The 15799-nt window shown below is 35.5% G+C and overlaps 1 long non-coding RNA gene across 2 annotated transcripts; it reads right to left on the reverse strand.

Annotated features, from left to right (window-relative positions):
• Positions 1-1330: 1330 nt before the first annotated feature.
• Positions 1331-3745, reverse strand: LOC113353190. 2 transcript variants are annotated; one of them, XR_003361136.1, is made up of 5 exons: positions 3605-3745; positions 3273-3389; positions 3029-3167; positions 1873-1971; positions 1331-1692 (listed from the first exon to the last, which is right to left on the reverse strand). It is a non-coding gene; the product is annotated as an uncharacterized LOC113353190 (long non-coding RNA). The 2 variants fall into 2 exon arrangements; XR_003361137.1 differs by lacking the exon at positions 1873-1971.
• Between the last annotated feature and the right edge of the window lie 12054 nt (positions 3746-15799).

Raw genomic sequence — 15799 nt, forward strand, 5'->3', positions numbered from 1 at the left:
AAAGTATAGATAGATGGGAAACGAGTCAAGGCATACTATGCTAGACCTATCATACAGTAAATAAGCATAGTACTCACACAAGAGATAAGTGTTTACCTCGTAACCAAAGTCGATGATACTAATTTATAGATTCAAATAAATTCGGATTTTATAAATAAAATGAGGTCCCTTACAATGCACAAATTGCAAAGTATCCTACTTCAACATAAAAACCAAAAAAGGCGCAAGTACTATCCAAAACAAAGTACAAAACCTATACTTACTAAGACACAAGCGGGTGTCGGTGTACCAGAACATGCGTATGTACCAGCCCTATTACGTAAATCAAAACTGGGTAAGCTACTTCCCAGAATGTAAGATGTCAGATCCTTGTGTTCGTCAGCATAGACATATTCATACCTTTAAATCACTAATTAAAGTGGGGGCAGCAAGTCCATCCAACAATTGGACAAAGTACTTCCGTATCCAAAATCCTTAGATAACACATTCCAGTGCTACCCACTTCAACAGATAGATGTTTCATCTTAGCTTCTTCCTCTTGTCCTTCGAAGAATGTATGGATACGTCCATTCACCATTCTCTTGACCGTGAATAATAACTTCTCCAACCTTACAATTTCCGTGTTTAGCGAGTTTAGGAGTACACCACAATGCATCAGAACCGGCAAAAGAACCACTGCTATCCCTATCTTTGACCTCAAATAAGACAGCTTATACCAATCCAGTATTTTGTTGCATTGGGGTTTGCTTTTCAGTAGCTTCCTTTTTTCTTCTAAAAGTGACAGACTCTCAAACCTGAAATGATACATGTAATACACACTAAGTACCAATTTACGAAAAAAAAAATGTGATCCATGTAAGACATCGATGTAAAACCCCAAATTCATCATTTTGTATACCATTAAATACCAATCCTCACTATCATAATGCTCAACCTAGATACAGATTAACTGACTCACATTCCTCATTTATGATACTCAAACTGAAAATTAATAGTTTCACACTTCATAATTAACGATTTCATAAGAATCGGATTCCGAATCATGTTTAGATCAATCAAACATTGAGATGCACCTAACATCCTAAGTTCTCAATACCCCTTAATTCAAAAATTATATGAATCATAAAAGAAATGCACATCCAAAATAGGTAAGTCGTACGAATAGATTGACAAAGTTACTTACCTGACAAAAGATTGATCATTGATGGGGGGTTATTCTGGTTCTTGTTGTTGTTGATCCTAAGGGGTTGCTGTTGTTGTTGATCCTAAGGGGTTGCTGTTGTTGTATCGACAAACTTAGAGGCAAAAAGACCACAAACAAAGGGCTAAAATGATGAAGAGATGAACATAATCTTGCGTAAAAATTAAGTTATTTTATTACTAACTATTTGAGTAATCAAAACATAAGAATAAGAGTAAAGCATACAAATATATAGCAAAATGCTTTATGTAGTAGAAAGTCAGGGTTTTGGAAACGAAGGCAGTTATATCCATGGCAAGAGAATTACAAGAATTTAAAGAAGACCAGTAATGGACAATAGAGCAATACAAATAAAGAATGCAATACATTACCTATTGTCGTTCCAACTCCATTAACTGCTTACTGACTCGGTCTCCTTATGTTTCCTTCTGAACCTTCTTTCTAACAATTGGATCTGTAACTACCACTTCCGGCGTTCTCATAAAAATGTCCTGCAAAGAACTCCTCGATTAACAACAACATTAATTTACAAATCAATGATGCCAGAAATGCTAAATGCAACTAATATTTTATGATTTTTCATTTGAATTTGGTGTGCCAATTAAGATTCATAAATTGAGCCAATAACTAATCTTTACAAGGTTTCCATGTCTAAGATAAAATGTACATACCATGAAGTTTCTAACAGTGGTTTTCAATGCACTCACACGAACTGAACAATTCCATGCTCTCTCCTTCCTCTCGATATTCAAGTTAAAACATACAAATCCCTAGCCAAAGAATACTGTTACACCACCATAAAATATTGAATAGCCATAAAAAACCTACAATAGGAAAACAAAGTTCATCCAAAACAAGGAAGAAAGAACGAGCACAATGACAACAATCAGGAAAAGGTGACAAACAGAGTTGTAGCTCTTGGATCACGCCAACTCAACATAAACTGTGGGTAAAATGGATACATAACAGAGTGGTGTCGTGCCGTCTTTCAAACAAAATAACACAGAGCCATGATAGACAGTTCTTAACCACCGCCGACAATATTCTCATGCAACAATGAAGATTGTCTAGAAAGGCTTTCAAAAACCACAGAGCAAACTGATTGAATTTATAGTAAGGACATTGCTTAAGAATTTACAATCAAAAGTAAAGCAATTATATTTCAGATGAGTTTATTCAATGGATCAGTAGTCATTGTCAACTAATTAAATCTCAAATGAATGATGATTTTGTTGAATTTTCAATTGGAGAGTAACAACCAATCACACTTTCACTTTTTTCTTCGATCTAAATTGAGAAACTGAATTATTCAACAAGAAAGTAACCTATAAAATTTTCAACAACATCCGGCAAAACTCAGTTTAGATGTACCGACGAAAAAACAAAAAAGTGAACAATGAAATAAATATTGAGAGTTTTTTCCTCGAAAGTGAAAGAGTAGAAAGATGCTAAAACATACCCTATTCAAACAAATACACAAACATCAATTATTGAAGTCCATGGGTTTCAAAATACGGATGGTTCTCAACATTGTTGGAGCAACTTGTGAAGTTGCATCCATCACGGTGAACTCCTGAAGCAAGGCACTAACTAAATCAAATTAGATAACTATTCAATCAAAACCGCTTAAAACTCATGAAGACAAAAACAAAACTCCAAACTGAAACATCCAGCTCACGGGTATCCAGATAATTGGACCACGAGTATCTTGCAGACAATAAAACGAAAATTCAATCTCATCCAAAGGATTATGCGAAAACTAAACTAAGAAACTCAAGGTAAATTTATTATTTATAACTGCTGTAAATCCATTGCATATTGCATTACCAGCATCAAACAACGCTTTGATAAAAGAAACAACTTCATCATCATCACCGAACTCGGAAGTCAATTTATCATCCTTGTCACGGAGCACTAACGACTTCAGGTCCTCTTCTTCCGCAGAAGGTGGTCCCTTTCCTGTTTCCTGCAAGAAATAATATCTTAACTCAAAGCCACAAATATACGAATAACAATCACAACTTCATAATCCATCTAATCTTAATTATGAACCACTGAAAGTTTGATGTACCTTCATTCTGGGATAATCTGTTTAGGAATTTCATAAACCCTGGCGAACTCGACTGGGGACAGCTGTCTGCTTCTTGTTTCCCTCTCCTCATGTTATTGAACCTATCCTGCTTTCTCCCTAATTGCACAACATATCCAATTATAATGAAATTTTTGAACAACACATCAAATTTTAAATCAAATCATTCCCAAAATCTGAAAATTCCAATCATCAAATCATGAACAATATAAGAATAATAAAGAGGCGTAGATTTTATTGATTTTGAACCGATTCACATGAATCCAATCAAAAAATAATTCACAGAATTAATAAAGAAACACAGATCTCCATACCCCGGAAATCAGTCTACGAATATAGGAAAAAAGATAAATCGATATATCATCTTTTTCTCCATCTTCAAAATCTCTGAAAAATCAATAAGAGAAAATCCCAAATCACCAGACAAGTTTATTGTTTATTGAATTTTCAGTGGTGAACGATGGAAGTGGTGAAGTTGTGTTCATTGATTTTCTCGGACGGTTCGAGCTTGGAAAGAGAAGAAGAGTAAACAAAGAGGAAGCAGTATGGTAAGGTTAGTTAGGGTTTTGAGGGAAAAGAAAAATTCTGAAATTCTAGGGGGAAATAGTGCGTCAAAACTTCGTTGTTCCCTCCCACTGAGATCGCAATTTTCCCTCCTTTGTATTAAGATGGTAATCCATGTGAGTTTTTGTGTTTGCATTTATCTTCGTTCGATTAAAGATTCTAATTTTCTATTGGTTGAATAAACACCATACAGATTATACTTTGTACCACGTGTCAAATTGTAATTGGTACCATATACCCAGTTACCCACATTAAAATTTATTCATCCATTTATAGCTTTAAATTTTCTACTCCCTTCGTACCTATTATATGGGCGGAATTTCCGTTTTTCCTTGTACCACTATATAAGCGGAGTCCAAATTTCAAGACGGTTTTTTACTTGTATTACCCCTATTTATTTGCTTGGAATCATCACAATTGAGTATATGTCTCTAACATTGGGAATATAAGTAAGGGTAAAACATGAAAAAACATATAAATGTATAAAATCAATAAAGTTTTTTAATCTAAGAGAATTGGTCCCTCCGCTTATATATGTGGTACAGAGGGAGTAAATTTTTCTATGGCTGATTGACTTTTTTTCCCCATAGGAGACCAAATTAATAATTGTGTAATCTAAGGTTGTGATTTTTTACAGGTCGATGTATGACATGATACCTGTGAGATCAAACGAAGTTTGTCAATGAATTCTATTAAATCGTTTAGCAGCCAATAAGATTGGATCAGATCGAATGAAACTCGTAACAAAGTCTGTACTTGAATGAAAATGTAAATATTTAAGCATCAAATGAGATTGGACGTGTTCGAACAAAATTGAAAGTCCAAAGCTGATGATAACGTGTGCAATTGAATGAGGTTGAAGTGGATACGATCCGGAAAAATTGAGTACAATTAGATTCATTTGGATGCAATCTAATTCCAACATAACTTGGATTTCTTGGTTTTTTATTTTTTTTATGCCAAAAGAAAAATATATTTAAATTAAGCAATATTCCGAAACTAATAAGCGTTATCTAGTGATTATGAGATGAAAGTGAGTACAATTTAACTGGTTTCGATGGATAATTGGTCATATTGAATATCATCTAGCGACTTTGATTATGATTTGATAGAATAAAGTATTAAATTTGTGGATAATCAGTCAAAGTAAGCATCATTCGGTGATTGTGAAAGAAGGTTGAGTATAATTGGATTTAATTAAATGGAATAGGATAATCTGTCATATTGAATATGATCAAGCAATTTTAAGTATGATTTGGTGGAATTCGGAAAATTTAAGTATAACTGAATTAAATTTGTGGATAGCCAGTCAAACTAAGCGTTATCCGGTGATTGTCGAAGAAAGTTGAGTATAATTCGATTTAATTAGATGAAAATAGTTGGATAACCGGTTATACTGAGTACGACCTAGTAATTTCGAGTATAATTTGATGGAATGGACTAAAGTTGAGTAACATTGGATTAGATAGTGAATAATCAATAAAAGTAAACGTTATCTGGTGATTATGGAAGAAAGGTAACTAAGATAAGATAAAATATGTAGCTAATCAATAAAAGTAAGTGTTATCAATTGATTGTTGAAAAAGTTGAGTATAATTGGGTAGGATACAACAATAAACCACTAAAGCAAAATTTGAAGGCTAACCATAAAACTTAAAGAAAAATCTGAATGCTAATCGTAAAAATTATTGCGAAACTTGAACATGAATATATGCAGCGAGAAAAATTGCCATTCTCAACAAAAATTATTCGTAAAATTATGAACAACTGAATAATGACTCATGTTGAAAAAATCAACAAAAGTGCACCCATTACACGATGAAGGTTAACTCGAAGTTTGTAATCCAGGTTAATTTATACTAAGATATCTAGCGTCCATTGCGATCCTAAGGGATTGAATGAAGTCCGAAATCATATGAATAATCTTTGACTTTTATTGAAGCATAGAATAACTTTACTAGACTAGGAAAGAAATCATACGCGAGCACGTTGCGCCTAAGGAGTCTGCTATATAATACAATTTGGTTCAAGAAAAATGGGACAACGTGGTTTCATATTATAGTCAAGAATGACCCTGGCTGGTTTGGTTTCATAATCTATATGTCGTTTGGTTCCTCTCTCGGTAGTTATGGTTTAGTGTTTGATGTGAAATTAGTCGTATATGGTTTTTAATTTCTGACATTACACCTGAGATATACCAAGGCACATTTTGGTTATTTTTTGTCATCGCCCTTGTCCTATGATCTTGGTCATATTGAATTTATTTTTTAATTTTTTTGATAAGATATAACATCGGTTCCTCAAACTTCACCTAGATAATGGCCCAGGTTAAATTGAAACTAAAAAGATCCAACTTCTAAAAAAGAGGAAGGATCTAGTGACATGGTTATAATCACATACCTGACATTTTTCTCACCATTTTTCTACCAAACTCAACCAACTGGTGACATGTTTTTCTTACAAATCTCTACATTTCTACAAAAATAAAAGTATTCCAAAATACAAAATTTCAATCTCCATAAATTTTAATTTGAACCGTTAATCTTCAACTGTTCATATACAAAATGTATTTACATTATACTTTAATACCCTTTTGTATTTGTGCCAACTAACTCAATTCTGATGAAAAATACCCCAGCATTTTCGTACTTTTAAGTTCTCATTTTTATTATGTTCTCGTTACTTCGTTTTCTCCTCCTCCGCAAACCCTAGAAAAAGAAAACTGTATGCAGCGGCGCAAGATCCATCTCTAACTTTTCCCCTGTGTTTTCTCTCTCAACTGAAAAATTCTCTTTTCCCTTCAAATCTGAAAACAATGTTAATTACTGAGTCCGAGAGGAAAGTTCATCGACAAAGAAGGGCCTATTGAAGTAGAGAAGATGGTGTTCTTCATCTACTGCAACTCAAACAAGAAAATGATATTAGGGTTAGTTAGTCCATCTCGCTTATTGTTCTTCACATTAACTTACAAATTCCAATAGATTTATATTTCATTAATTGCTGTTTTCTCTGTGTAGATTTATAAGGCTGTTTGAAAGTCTCATCAACTAAATAAGAAGAAGCCCTAAACTGGTCCTCTTTGGATTTTGTTGATACTTGAATATAAGGTTAGTTTTTTTTTAAACCTTTTTTTGACAAGCCCTAGTCTAATTTCGCATAAATTCTTTCAGAGCCTTATTCTTCTCATTGTCTGAGAAAGAGAATTTTTTTATTGAATTCCCACTTAATTGATATTTTGTTTTAGTATAGATGGGGAAAAAAGTTCCTGATAAATACTCCGATTTCTATTTTTATTGTCACTTCTTAGACAAATTTGGAGATTTTGGTACCATGATTTCTTATATTTTCTTTTCAATGCATGTTTACAGAAATTTTGTTTTTCTGGTTTTGCCTAATTTGGGTTTTGATGGTGTTAAAGGATGCAGAGCCCATGTAATGGAAGGATCCATTGATTATGACCAAATTACTCCTGAACTTTATCAAAGGTATTTCCAATAATCCATGTGGATGACAAAAATGTCAGTACCGTCTCTTGTTCACCTATGAATTCTGGTTTTGAACTCGGTGTCGGCTTGCAGAGCAGTTCGAAATTGGTTCAAACGGGTAGGATTCTAATTCTCCTTAATCTGATGCTACATTTTTGTCGGGCTTCAATGGTATCACAATTTGCTTTATAATTTTGCTTGATTTGTTACCATTTAGTAGTTGCGAACAGAACTAAGCAGATCCATCAATAATACAAATGCGTGAGTGGATTTAACTTTGGTTTGTGCTCATTGTGTATTCATCTACATTTTTGAATATATCCAAGTAGCTATGCTTGTTAATTCAAGATATTTCAATAGCCAAATACTTCACTTAGACCGGTTGCCATTGTTGTGGCTTGTACGTGTTCACAATTTTGCTCTTCGGGAACTCATGATAAATATTTTTTATAAGTTTAGTCTCATTCATCTTCTTGCAGTGTTCTATTTCAAATGTTTTAGTTCTGAATGTGTTGTATCTGTTCACCTCATTTTTTGTTTTTGTTTTTTTGTACAGATTAATCTTACTTTGATGGTTTTCTGATTATAATGCAGGGTACTTATAGGATGCCAAAACTTATTCTTGCGACAGTCGTATGGGCTTGCAGACCAGGAGCTGATCCAAGTTTACTTTGAAGAGACTGAAGCTATTATCAACTCTATCAATGGTTCTCAGTATAGTTCTAAGTGGACCACTCTTGTAATATTAGATTGATAATTTTATCCAAGTCTTGATATTTTCTATGCTTATAAGCTTGTTAACAGGTCTTGAAACTTTATGGTCGATATACTTGCAATTTTATGCTAAGTCTCTAGGTCCTGGATGAATGTTCCTCGTTATGGCATTTCCTTATGTTAAAAGGTCGTGGTCAGTGATGTAACTATCCTTTCTTATAAAGTAAATAAATAAATAACGTTTTGATGTTTTCAATATTTTCTCTTATAATCGTTCATTTTGTGGGGACGGAAATAGCTGTTCGGCTGTTCCTTAGATTTACATGTCTGTTGCGTCATCTTGAGGTTTAAGCCATGGCAGTTCAAATATCACCCGTAACTATTGGTTGTCAATAGGCCACGTTAGCGTATATTCCGCTACCCTTGTCCGTTGAAATGAATCCATGTGTCCTTAAAGTACACATTATCGTGTGTCCATAAAAAATTTATCGCCATGGTTTGGTTTTAATGAATCTCTGTGTCCCAAAGGTAATACATTAGCCACGTTAAAAAAGTTCTTTGTGGCCTTAAAAAGTTTATTGCCATGGTGCTATAAGTCTAACGTAGTTGTAAGCATTGGATTGACCACGATAAAACGTATTTTACGTGTCTAATGGTAACAAAGGACACAGCTAAGATAAAGTTTACGTAACTTTAAGGTAAACTTTAGTCACATATAATCAAATCGTGTGTCTATAAGGATCCTATGGCCACGGTGATAGTGAAAATGCTTAACTACAATAAAAAATAACGAGTACCATATAGACACGGTTTTAGAGTTATGGCCATGCTAAATCATATTTTATAGCCACTCAAAGTTTATGTAGCCATAAAGATACCTCTTTGTCACGGCACCTGATGCCACATTTTTGGAGTGAAAAAAATCCATCACCAAAAGTTTATGGACACGGTGATTAAGTGTGGCCAATGTGAAGATTTGTACTAGTGTATCCCCTTCGCCGATATGGCTTGAGGTTAGAAGTCACACCCTAAGTGAGGTTTCTTTGGGATCGATTTCTTTGTGGCCAAGAATTGCCATACGGTCATGGACAGTAATGCTCCAGACGTCCCAGGAACCCGCATCTCAACCGAATACGTCGACGCCTTGGTCATACTCCACACTCCTTAGCGAAGGCCATCATAATAGGGACCCTCAACGGATAGGTCTTATCATTTCCCCTAGATTCCTTTCTGAGAGTTGTTCACGACATGCGTTAGGTATTTCCTCTTGCACTTTCATGCGAACTAGGGTGCATATCGTGGATTCTCAGCTTTCCTAGGCGAAGGGTTTACGTTTCCCTAGAAACCATTTATTTCGTGGGTCTTATTCGCCTCCTAATATGAGGTCTTACTTGCCTGTGTTGTGGTTCGTGTTATTTTAAATGCCTTATGAAAATCCGTATCGTTGAATCGGTTCATCAAACTTCAAAATATCATTGCTATTATTTTGTAAATCTGGTACATTTCCCAATGATAAGTTCATAAGTACATTTTCTTGTTTCTATGATTCTTTCTCGATATCAGCGTTCTTCTTCTACGCGGAAATGCTCTAACAGATACCTTTTCAACTCTTCATCTTCACCTCGTTTCTGATCTTGAACAATGTTGAAAATAAGGGGTGTCTGGCTGACAGTGCATAAATGAACGATCGTACTAAATCTTCTTCTGATAGCCTTCCCTTTAGTTATTTGCAAATCGTATCCCACCTTTCCAAAATACTTCGCAAGCTTTCATTTTCCCTTTGTTTCAACGAAAACAGTGCTGCTATTTCGGGTTTGCATGGCTCACTTCTCGCACATTTTTTCATCATTTCTGGTCCTTCCCGTGTTCCAGATTTTCTCCCCATCACTGGGTCATTTCTCGATACGCCTTTTCCTCTTGTCACCATCAATTGATTCATACGATATTCCTTTTCCCTGAACTCCCTCCTACTGCTTTCTATGTCTCTTTTAAAATCTTCTTTTTCATTTTGTTCCCCTCGCCCCTTCCTATCTCGCCAATACTCATGACGTCCTTCAGTTGCCAATTTCTTTCCCGAAGTATTTTCTCCTCTTTGGGTGTTACGTTCCGCTTGTTTTCTTTTTAGGTGATTCTTCTTAATCAAGAGCTTCTCATTTTGCCTTTCTAGCCTTATTCATTCTCTTATCAAGTCTTCCTTCCTTCGTCTTTCTTGGTAGAGCTTCTCCTTTAATTGTTCCATCTCCTTGTCTTCGTCGCATGCCTCATTTTCCTTATCAAGATGACTGTGCAATTCAACACTTTTCTCAACCTCTTGTATCGATACCTTCTTGTGCTTGGAATTATTTTCCTTTGCTCCGCCTTGCAGGATTCGTTTTTCCTTGGCGATGGGGGTCTCTCTCTCGCTTATCACTACTTTGCTTCCTTCATCTATTTTTTCCTTCTTCATTTTACTATTTTGCATTATCTCAACTTGGTTTTCCTTCTCCAGAGTTTTCTCGCGATCATTAACATTGGCAATCGCCATCTTTTCTGCCTCTTCCATGCTTTTCTGCGTTGCAATCTGCTCTTCGCTTATCCCAATGGTGAACACCATCAATTGATCTTCTCTCTTTTCTTCGCATACCTTCCTCTTTTATTCTATCTTCCTTCTCAGTTTTTCATCATAGTTGTGGACATCCTTTTCGGTGCAATCTCGCGCATCCTCTAGATCTCCCTTAATCTCGCCTATTCCGCTTGGCATGGGAAACCGCATGGCTTGATGATATGTATATGCGATCCCTTTTATCCCATGTATCCAAGGCCGGCCTATAAGAGCGTTATAGGGTGAGTCTATATCTATCACACAAATAATAACTTTTGTTTCCAACTCGCCCGCAAAAATCTTCACGACTAATTCTCCCTTTGGTTTTGATGCTGTTAGAGCATTGCTCGGTCGAACTCGCATGCGTTTCTATCTCAAGTATGTTTGTCAATGTTAGTGATCAAAACTATAAGTATTAATTTCTAGTCTATTATTGCTAAGTCTCGGACTAGGATAGAAAGTGTAGTTGAGATCAAGGACTTCATGGCTATTCCTCATACAAGTATAAGAACTACTCAAGGAACCGGTGGAACTTCTCGATAAAAAAGTATGTGAAGACTTGAACTTATATATCACTCAAAAGTCTATCTACTCTATGTCATACTCTTTGAGACAAGAAGTCGTATGCTATATATATAGACTTTGATTATACACATTTGGTATTCCCAGCCGAGTATACCTCGCCTATCTATATCTCGAAATATGAGTTGGTAAGCTTTTCGCTTTAACCAATTTTATCTTTACCATGTGACGAAAGTCATGATATGTTTCAATCATCTTGAAAATTTCTTTAACGAGAAATGGTGTAACAACTGTATAACGTCCTCTAAGAATGTTTCAATGATTGAAATGAGAGTTTAGATTACATAACCAATAGTGGACATAAGCATTGTTGTAGAAACACATTTATGTATAAGTCTTATTCCTTGAAACAAAGTTTGTGAACTTGGTTGATGGAGAGAACCGGAAGAATGGCGTGAGCCAAGTACGCGAACTGCCGAAGTTCTCAAACCCGAGAATTTCTGCTGGAGTTGAAAAACTATTGGCGTGAAACTAAGTCCGCGAGATCAGTCCGCGAACCCAGTTCACGAGCCGGCGAAGTTCTCATACCCGAGAATTTCTGCTGGAGTTTGTAAACTCTTCCCGGTAACTTAAGTCCGCGAACCTAGTCTGCGAACTTGAGAAGGTTATATATATGAAGATGATTTATGAACTTCAATTTAAAAATACTAAGGAATGAAGTTTGCAAACCATGGCTATAAAAGTTCATGAACTGATTCGAGTGAATCAAATCATCTTTGCTTCAACTGTGTCTTGTGTAGTACATGATATTTCCTTGCAATGGAACAACTCTCTAACTAGTTCATTTGAAATCATTTGAACCTGTTATGGTGAAGAAGAACGTGGTTGATATGGAATGCTCATATGGCTAACCATTTGGTTGACTATTGTTGAACCAACAAGTGCATACGTTTGGGTACGGTTAACAAACCTAGAAGCGTGCATTGTCAAGTGTGTGTAACAAGCTAAGTTTTTCATCTAACGGTTGGGAAATATTAGCTTGAATCTAAATAAGGTTTTCATATAACGGTGGATATTGATTGCTTTGTTACCAAGGTAACTCAATTGCAAACCCTGAAATGAAAGAATGTATAAGGGGAACTCTAGTATCTGGGAAAAACTAATCCCCACATCTCACGTGTAATACTAGTTTGCATACTAGAGTCGGTTCTCCTTTAACCTTTGGTTTTCTTCTTCTAAAAGAAGGTTAACAACTTAAAGACTTCATTGATATTGTGAAGCCAGACCGATACTACTTTTATCGTGGTTGTGTGATCTGATCTTGCATCTTCTATCGTACAAGTACAATCAGATTGATTGGCTTGAGATTGATACCGATTGGCAAGATATAAAAAGTAATCACAAACATATTTGTCTCATTGTTTGTGATTCCGCAACATCTTGTCTCGCTACCATACAATTAAGATTGTTGGGAGGTGATTGATAACTCTAGGCTATTCTTCGGGAATATAAGATCGGATTATCAATTGGTTTCTATTCACTTTTATTATTATCAAAAGACGGGACAAAACCTTTTAGGGGAGACAGATTGATCTTTTGATAGACTTGTCTGTGTAAGAAAGATTTGTTTATTGTCAAGTCTTTGACTTTGGGTCGTAACAACTCTTAGTTGTGGGTGAGATCAGCTAAGGGAATCAAGTGCGCAGTACCTTGCTGAGATCAGAGGCGTAGGGAGTACAACTGTACCTTGGATCAGTGGGAGACAGATTGGGGTTCAACTACAGTCCAGTCTGAAGTTAGCTTGGAGTAGGCTAGTGTCTGTAGCGTCTTAATACAGTGTGTGTTCAATCTGGACTAGGTCCCGGGGTTTTCTGCATTTGCGGTTTCCTCGTTAACAAAATTCCTGGTGTCTATGTTATTTCTATTTCCGCATTATATTTTTTTATATAATTTAAATAATACATGTTGTGCATTTGAATCAATCAATTGGAAATACGACCTTTGGTTGTTGATTGATATTGATTGATCCTTGGATATTGGTCTTTGGTACCATCCAAGTTATTCCTTATATTTGATTAGAACTCGCAGTTCTTGCTTGAGTAAATCAAATCACGAAAAGAGATATAAACTCGTTGATATACTTTTAATTGATTGAGTATTATTGATTCTCTTAAAAGTATATTCGAGTTTGTCCATACAGATTGCTAAGAAAAATATTGGGTGGTGTTGTTAGACCCCCGCTTTTTTAATTGGTATCAGAGCAGGCAAACACGTTTAAGACATTACAAGTCTGTGTTTGTAGCGATCTGACTCTATGGACAAGAGTACTGATGAGGTTTTTTGATTTGTTGTAGTAATAAAGTTTAATAAAAGCGAGAGTTACTGGGACTTGGAGTTCACCGAATTCATATCATAAGGTTCAATTATTTATTCTTCAGCAATTATAGCTCAATAAATAAAAACATGGACTCTTATTTTTGCCAAGGTAGATTCTCAAAAGATTAGTTGTAAATCCTAAGTATTGGACATGAAAACATCCAAGCAAGCATGACCCATCAAATTAAATGACAACCAATTAACCCAAATCATAAATCAATTTTATTTAATGCAAAAGTCAAATAGAGAATAAAATAAATTCACCCATGTATCAATTCGGATTCATCCGTTGACCCAGAGTAGGGGTTTAACTCCTCAAATTGTAGACACGCTCAAAAGTGCTTACAAGAGGTAAAAAAATAAGAAAACTGAGTTTTGCAACACTGTAAAGCCGTTACAAAACTGTTACAATGAATATTACAGAAAACTATTGTTTTTATCTGTCACAGAAAACTGTCGTTCCAGGTAGAAACAGTGACAGTTTTAAACGACAAACTACAAGCGTAGTCTGTTCCAATTCTTCCAAAATACACCCTTCATTAAAACAAAATATCTCCGGTTTATTTTGTTCCTTGTAATCATCCAAATACAACAAGAATTCCCGATATATCTTCTTATATGTTCTACACTACACTTCCATACGTCTCTGAGTTGGCAAAGAAATCTCATAAATATAATAAAATCAATTAGGGAAGATATTCTCCGTTATCATTCACGTAACTCCCGTAGGATAACTACCCGTAATACTCTCTCTTCCCTGTTTTGTTCCAACCGAAGAATATCCTTTGGTTATCGAATCTTAAGCAGTTACTACCTTTTGTTTACCGTGAAAACTCGTCCTCAATCAAATACGGAAAAAAAATCTCACCAAATCTTCTCGAGTTCAATGCAGAAAGTCCTACCATCCACGTACTCCTAGTTTCCTTCTCTCTACGAAATAGCCAAATTTAATCTGTTTAAACGGACATACCAACCCTGTTTAATCAAAACAGGATATTCTGTGCTAATTTCATCTATTTTATCTCCTTCAAACCCGTCCAAAAATCGATTCACAAACTTCGCAGGTGAGAACTTCTTTTCCCGCCATTTTCTGATTTTGAATTTGGGAAGAAGATGTCCTCCCCCTAATCCTGTACGGGTGTCCCTTTAACACTTTCCTTATGAGGTGTAAATAGTAAGGAAGTTGTACCTTATCCGTTGAGGTGCTCCTTCGTAATTGAGGTGTCCCTTAACCAACATTGAGAGTCCAAATAACATGTGTCCTCCGGTTGCAAATAACATTTTTTCGAGCCAATTCTCCAAAAACGTTTATTTCCTAAAAATACCTACAAACAAGTTTATTAGTGATAAAATGAGTCCCAGCTAATGTATTTATGGGTGAAATTGTGTCGCACTTTCGTGCTCATCAAATTCCCCCACACTTTCATTTTGCTAGTCCTCGAGCAAAAAAGAAAATTGACCCGCTACACAGCTGGTCATATAATGAGAGTGAAAGAGAGACCCGCTACACAGCTGGTCATATAATAAGGTAAAGAAAAAGAGACCCGCTACACAGCTGGTCATATAATAAGATAGAGAGAAAGAGACCCGCTACATAGCTGGTCATATATTTTTTTTAGACCCGCTACACAGCTGGTCATATAAAGCAAGGCAAAAAAAAGAAAAGACCCGCTACACAGCTGGTCATAACCCTAACAATTAATTTTATTTTATTTTATATTTTTCATTTTTTTTAGACCCGCTACACAGCTGGTCATAGTATACCTACAAACCAACAATAGACACGCTCAACAGCTAATCATGATTTGCAAGGAATTTCCTGAAAAAATAAAGTAAAAAGTTAACCGCTCTCCCCTACACTTAAACATTACATTGTCCTCAATGTAATTGAGTCATCCAACGCAAAAATTAAGACGGGAAATTCAAAAAGTAAACGAAAATAAATAAAAGTAAATATACCTACTGGAATGTATAAAAATGGATCCCCAAAAATAAACAGCCCGAAAATTTGGGGAACAACCCAAACTACAACATTTACAGATGACATCTTCACACTTATGTTATAACGATGCGGAGACACTGAAACTATCAAAAACAGACACTTACCTCCATACCAAGTTTTTACAACACAAGGAAGTGTGTAAAGAACATAACATGGGGATTCTATGGGGACTGGGGAAACATCAATTGGTTCATGCACGATTTCTGGAACAGGAAAATCCTCCGGGTATTTAGACACAAAGTACTTCAACAAAATTTTAGAAGCA

Source organism: Papaver somniferum, chromosome 2 (assembly GCF_003573695.1).
Source record: "Papaver somniferum cultivar HN1 chromosome 2, ASM357369v1, whole genome shotgun sequence".
Taxonomy (NCBI): Eukaryota; Viridiplantae; Streptophyta; class Magnoliopsida; order Ranunculales; family Papaveraceae; genus Papaver; species Papaver somniferum.